Source organism: Oratosquilla oratoria, chromosome 3 (assembly GCF_046742065.1).
Source record: "Oratosquilla oratoria isolate Oo_2021 chromosome 3, ASM4674206v1, whole genome shotgun sequence".
NCBI lineage: Eukaryota > Metazoa > Arthropoda > Malacostraca > Stomatopoda > Squillidae > Oratosquilla > Oratosquilla oratoria.
Genome location: NC_134779.1, coordinates 64,695,248 through 64,702,747, shown reverse-complemented (window position 1 = coordinate 64,702,747; position 7,500 = coordinate 64,695,248).

The window sequence follows — 7,500 nt, the reverse complement described above, 5'->3', positions numbered from 1 at the left end:
ATTAACACACACTTGCATGAAAATTTGAATGAGAATGTGTGCATATGTATGTGTAATTATATATATGTACGTATAATATATATATATATATATATATATATATATATATATACGCATATGTTTTGTATGTGCTTGTGTGCATATGTATGTATAATTACATCTATCTGTCTATATATATGCATATGTTTTGTATGTGCTTGTGTACGTGCACACGTGTATGTATGTATATGTGCGTGTGGAGTGGTAGTATACATTACATAAAGTTACAACCCCTTGATAAATCTCAGAGTCGAAGAGAGGGCATTCAGGGTCCGCATCTTGACCCTGTATAACATAAAGATTCCTAAAAGCTTAATAAAATCGCCCGGTGCCAACCAGAAAAAAACATTTAGTGTATCGAATCTGCCCTTATGATCAGCGAAGATTTAAACCGTAATTAATCGTAAAATAAGAACTTAAATGTATATATCATCTGACAAACTGTACGTCTGAATGTTGTGATAAAGTATAATGTATCTCCCAGGCAGGGTACTTAGATACTAGATTTACCCGTCTTAAGTCGTAAATGGTGTAGGTCGTTAAAGTATGAAACAGCCGCGGGAATTTTGATACGGCCGATCCGTCCTAAAAAAAATAACTAAATAAATAAATGAATAGATTAATAAATAAATAAATAAATAAATAGATAAGATAAAATGAAATAAATAGATAAATAAATAAATTAGATAGATAAATAAAATAAAATAAATAGATAACTAAGTAAATAAGATAGAATAAAACAAAATAAAAATAAAGAATAAATGAAATAAAATAAAAAATAAAAACAAAATAGAATAAGATAAAATAGAAGAGAATAAAATAAGTAAATAAATAAGTAAACAAATAAATAAGATGAATAAATAAATAAACAATAAATAATAATAAAAATCTTTATAACCATTATCAACAGCATATTTTTGACAAATACTAAGTAGCGGTTATCTTTTGACTTATGAACACATTTTTATCATTTATTTTCTTCTAAATGGTCAAATACACCCTTTGATAACGATATGCCTTGATCACTTTATTGCCTGGCTCAGTACCCTTAGAAAAAAAAAAAAAAGGATTTTAGGACCAAAGCACTGACCTCGATTAGCCTACTTGGCAACGATTTTGTCTCGACCGTACATGTTAACAGTTGTGATACGATTATATGCTAAAATGTTGCCATTAAACCTATAAATAACCTTTTGGCTTTGCGTAATGACAGCCACATGTCTTAAGAAAATCACCGGTCGGCAACCAGAAACAAAATCCTTTGCATTACATAACCTAATCATGCAAGATTGCAAGCACATCCTTTACATGAACGTTCCTGATTTTTCTTTTTCTTTTTACTTATTTACTTATTCATTATTATCATTGTTATATTATATTATATGTATATATATATATATATATATATAATATATATATGAGTGGTAGGGTGGTGAGTTTAAACGCCAAGAATCCGTTGAAGTTTTTTTTCTGACGTTTTTTTTTTTTTTTATTAATGTCACGCACCCGGAGCTCAATACGAGAATTTTCGAGCTTAGACTCTCTCTCTCTCTCTCTCTCTCTCTCTCTCTCTCTCTCTCTCTCTCTCTCTCTCTCTCTCTCTCTTCCCCCCCCCAGCACACACCATCCCTTCCCCCACTCCCTCGACTTCTCCCCAGTGACGCAAAACCTGAGCTCTTCAAACCCCCCAGAAGACAAACAAACAATCCCCCAGAGATCTCTGGTGTTCACACGTCAGCGACCTCCATACGCTGCGAGCCCGTGGCGATCAAAGGGAGAAATCCCCCGGGGGGATTTACAAGTATTTAGATTTCTCAAGGTTTTTTTTTCATTTAATTTACGTGTATGTGTGTGTGTGTGTGTGTGTGTGTGTGTGTGTGTGTGTGTGAGAGAGAGAGAGAGAGAGAGAGAGAGAGGGAATTCACCATGATCTTGGATCACGTGCTTGAATCGTGATCTACAGCTGTTACCCTCCCACATTCAAAGCTCGCATACAGACCAGTTAACAGATAGTGCTGTGAACTTTCTACACATCAGGCACCTATCCCCTTGCTCAAGGGGGCAGTAACAGATTGCAGTGTTAGTAATGATTTCAGTCTCCTGAGTACTGTGTGTGTGCGTGTGTGTGTTTACATAATTGTAATTGGCTAATTGTAATGTACAGAAAAAAATTATGCACGTGAAATCCCGTCTCTTATTTGTCAACCCTCATACATCACTTTGATATCGATTATGGACTTAGCTTCATCAAAATTAAATTCTGAGCTATTCTATGAAATGATGCATCGATATAGAAATCTGTATCTTCTTTTAAATTCATTTGTATTTATTTTTTATTTTATTTTATCCTATGACTCCCATCCCAAACCTTGAGAGCTCCTCAGTCAGTTTTATCTATTTCCTTTAATGTCCTGAACAGCGGCTTCAAGTCACCTCTTCTCTCTTCCAATTATGGTAGGCCAAATCCTTTCAATTTCTCTTTGTGCGTCTTATCTGCAAGGCCTATTTGGTCTTTACTCTTTGTAATCTCTCGTCTTGTTTATATCCCTCACCTCATGCAAATGTAACATACGAGTGTGCTCCACTTGGGTGATGTAGGGAGAAAGTGATGCGCGGTTTCGTTTGTATACTTTATTCTGGTGAAGGTACGTGTGTCAGAGGCAGACGTGGCGTGGTGGTCCCCGAAGTGGGGGAAGACCGACCGCGAAGGCCGAGTGACGCGTAACAAGTTGAGTAACAAGAAAACCTAACTGAGTATATATACGCGGGACTGCCCCGACACCATGACGCGACTTGACCTAACGCGGTGACCCTTTCTGGCCTGTCACTACCAGCGTCAAGTCCTAGTACCATCCAAGTCCCGATCGCATACCTGTGGGGTATGCTTGTGGGGTACATGTACACCACATTACCCTCCTTCCCCTGCGAAGCGTGGGGAGGCGTCACAGTCCCCACAGGCGTTGTAGGCGGAGGGGCGTGCGCAGGGAGACAGAGGGTGGGGCGGAGTAGCATCGGGAGGCGACACTGGCACAGGCGGCGGCGGTGCCAGTGTCTCCATTCTCCTGTGTACAGTCCTTAGCTTTGCTTCCATCGCCTTCGTCAGTTTTAAAATCACACACCCGTAGATTATTGATGGCAGAATGCACTGATTGTAAACTTTTCCCTTTAAACATAAAGGTAGAGAGCCTCTCAGTATTTTATTATACTTACCCAAATCTTTCCAACCAATTGTAATAAAAAAAAAAAATTATTTCATTGTCATGATCTTTCATCACTTTAACCATCTGGCCTAAATAATTATACTTTTCAACTTCTTCAAGATTCTCACCATCAATTATAATCTCTTTAATTTGAACTTTCGTGTTGAATATTATTTTGGTTTTACTCTTATTCATTTTCAACCTACTTTCTGAAATAAGAATGTCATCCGCAAATTTCAGGTGGTTCAAATATTCGCCATTAATATTCAAATATTTCTCTTCCCAACTCAACCTTCTGAAAATTTCTTACAAGCAAGCTGTAAATACTGTATACTGTCGTTTTTTCGATTAGTTGGTTCATCGCCTGCAAATGGTCCAGAGTCGAATATCCGCTTCTAAACCTGGTTGTTCTATCGGATGATTTCCATTTAAATTTGACTTAGTCTATTTGCAAGAATTTTGAAGAATACTTTATATACATTTGATAGTAAGTTAATTGGTCTGTAGTTACTAAAATCCTTCTGGTCTCCTTTTTTATGAAGCAAATTCACTATAGCATTGTACCAGGATTTGGAAACGCTTTCTTGACGTAAGCACTGGGGGGTGTACAACTGAGCTAACTTAATATGAACTTCTTTCCTTGCGTCTTTCAAAAGATCTATCGATATACCGTCTTCCCCAGGTGCTTTTCCTCGTTTTATATTTTTAGAGCAAATTCTAATTTTTCATTTGTAATATTTGGTATACTATTAACGTCTACAGATGAATTTACTATCTTCGACGAGTAAAGCTCTTGGTAAAAATCTTGTACTCTTTTTACCATTATGTCTCTGCATTTAATGATCTCTCTATTTCTATCTTTCAAACATATCATTTGCTGTCTTCCTAAAGCATGTCTACGCTCGGCCCCTTTAATACTTTTACCTTTCCGAATAGTTACCTCTATTTCATCCATGTTTCCCTTTCTTGCTCTGATCTCCGCCGTTTGTTGATAAGATTCTTTAGTTCTATTCTTCCTATTTCGTCTCTTCTTTTTTTCATTTGCGTGGTCCTTCTTTTAATTAGATAATTTGTAGCTTTGGAGTATTTATTTTCTCTAATACTTTTTGTACTTCCTACTTTCTCTGCCGATTCCCTAATGATATTCACTAAATTCAAATTCATATCTTCGACGGTGTCCTCGTTAGTTCTTAGAGCTTCGAATCTATTTCATGTTTCTAACTGAAATTTCCTCTTATTATCCTTAACCTTCGCAAGGTTTATTTCTCTCGGCTCTGAAACTGAATTTAGTTGTGCAACCTACCTTTCTATGGTCACTGCTTATGTTGACTTTATTTATGACCGTAACATTGCTATCGCTCTTACTCTCATCTCCTAATATGAAGTCTACTTCGTTCTTTGTTGTTTAATTTGGACTTCTCCACGTCCATTTACGACCTACACGCTTTTGGAAGAAAGTGTTCATTATCCTCATGTTGTAGTTCTCTGCAAAATTTACTAACATCTCGCCTCTGTCCTTTCTTTCATCTATTCCAAACTTCCCAATGCACGACTCATCTCCCACCTTCTCCATTTTAGCATTAAAGTCGCCTATTACCAATATGTACTTACTTTTTCTTGATCCATTATTTGACTAATATCATCATAAAAGGACTCAATTTCATCGTCTCAAATCTGTGAAGTTGGTGCATGACCTTGAACTATCTTAGAGTGTACTTTTCACACAGCCTAATCACAATTCAAGCTATCCTGTCCGACAAACTACTGAACATGACTACATTACCAGCAACCTCTCGGTTTATCAAGAGTCCTACTCCACTAGATTTTTGTCCCTACCCCTATAGTAGAACAGGTGGTGACCATCTTGTAATTGTATCAGCTTTTCTTCCGCTCTTCAGACTTCGCTAAGTCCTACGATGTCCCACTTGATGTTGTCTAGTTCTTTCATTAAACTCTCAGCCTGTGGTCTTCTGAGAGGACTCTACGTTGTAAGTAGAGATCTTCATTTTCTTCGTATTTAATGTCCAAGACTTGGATCTGCTTGGACAGTGCTTACTCACATTCGGTGACACGCTACCCGTAAGCACACGAGGCAATGCAGTTGGACCTTTAAGAGACGATGATCCAACAGGAACGCCTGGTTTTCTTTTGATTGTGCAATTCATTTGGTAATGTAGGAATTCTTGCAGTAATTTCACCTCTCTGCCAACTGGTTTCTGATGAGATATTTCTCTGGTGTCACCTTATTCATTATATTCAGTGTAGCCCTATATATCTATAGGTTGCTCAATGGTCCACACCGTCATTATGACGGTACCCCATATATACATGAGGAATTTCCCTGTTCGCCATCAGGGACGTGCCAGTTAGCAGTGGGTCCTGCGACTGTGTGTGCGAGCTGCTCTTTGTCTTATCTTTCTTACAAAGCCTGTTTGATATGGGTGACCCTCCAGAGATTTCTTCCCTATCAACATAGCTTTTGTAATAATTAAGATTCTCAAGCCTATCCACTACGTCAAGGTGTCAACTCTCAGATAGGCGCTTACTGGGTGTTTTGTCCTGAGTTTTGCTGATTTGGGCATGCAGGAAGAGTTAGTGCGTCTGATACGTTTGGAGCGCAAGTCCACAGCTGTCAGTAGGGTAGTAGAGTTAAAGTCGTGGAAAGGGGTTTGAGTGGTAGTGCAATTTGTGCTAACGGTTGGTGTATCCTCGTGTGATGAAGCGGAGTCAATTTGAATGGGGCCAAGAATCAACTGACGTAGAATCATGTTCTGCCTGCTCGGCCACGTTGATGTGTTTCACTTTGTGGAAAGTTGCTATTGCAATACAGGAAATGATTTGCATAAATGATGCCATTTTGAGCAGGGTAAATTATTATGTTATGTTGCTTCATCAATGTTAAACCTATGAGGATATCAGCAGGAAGTAGACGCCAGCTACGTAGGTGGTAACTGCAATTGAAGGGCATTCATCTTTGAGGCTAATGTCTGGGGAGAATTTACTAATTATAGGGAATGGTACACCATCTACATTGCAAAGGTTGACGTCGAGGTGCCACGTTTTGTTTCAATGTGTAAGTTGTGGAAACTGTGTACTGACATTATGTTAACTGGGGATCCCGTGTCGAGAAAGATTGTCACTTTGGTGTTGCTAGACGTAGCATTGAAAGTTAAGGAATGGGAAGACATGTCTGGGATATCCAGGGTATGTACCGGTAGAGTTAATGATCGAATATCTGTGTATGGAGAAATTTTCCTTTGTGTGCACTGAGTCTTTGTATCCTATAGTCACAAAGGAGATGTGTTATGTAAATGCCTTACAGATGTGTTACATGAATGCCTTCCAGGAGATGTGTTGCGTTAATGTCTTGAAGGTGACGTGTTACGTAAATATCTAGCAGGAGAGCAATATGGGGATTCTTATCTGTGTTGCCTCCGTGTTAACAGCACACTACAACGATCACTCGTGTGAAAACATGTTCCGTGATGATCGCAGTGTCGGTTTGGTTGTGAAGGGTATCTATGGTAACACGTGTTAACGAGGTGTCCTGGTTTGTGGCAGTATGTACAAAACATTTGTGTTCTTGAAGGAGAGCGTTGGCGTGAGCGATATCAAGTGCAAGATGTATGTCTTGATCGCGTATTATGTGAGAGGGACCGTGTGACCTGAGCCATTGTGTGTGTGTGTGGGTGCGATGGGTTCTGACTGGCTCTGGATCTGAGTGATAACTTTGTTCGTGTCAATTTTTTTTCCTGGAGAATTCGCCTAGTGTAATACCTGGTGTGAATGGAATTGTGCTAGCTTTCTGGAGTGTGTCTGGGTGTAATTGGGAGAGTAGTCGAAAGTATGCCATGAGTGAGACTACGTGTTCCAATGAAATATTGCCTTCTGAGACCCAGTCTGAGTTTTTGAGTCTTTCTCTGAGTTCACTTTTAAATGTTGAAGCTATTTTGATAGTTTTCTCTTTGGTGTGGACCATGATTGTAATTTTTTACCATATATATATACACCTAACAGTCTTCATTTATTATTATTTTTTGTGATCTTTACATCATCTTCCATTAGGACTGGCCACTGATCTCCATCCTGACATCTCCTTCTTTACTAACCCTCTCATGAACCGGTTTATGAGGAAATCTTTTATACACTGAGGGAGGTTAGCTTTCAGTTCTCTCCAGCATGTTTCAATTTCCACAAAGGTCCATTATGAAGTATCTTATCAAATGTGTCTTCAAAATCTAAGTACACGCGGTATATACAT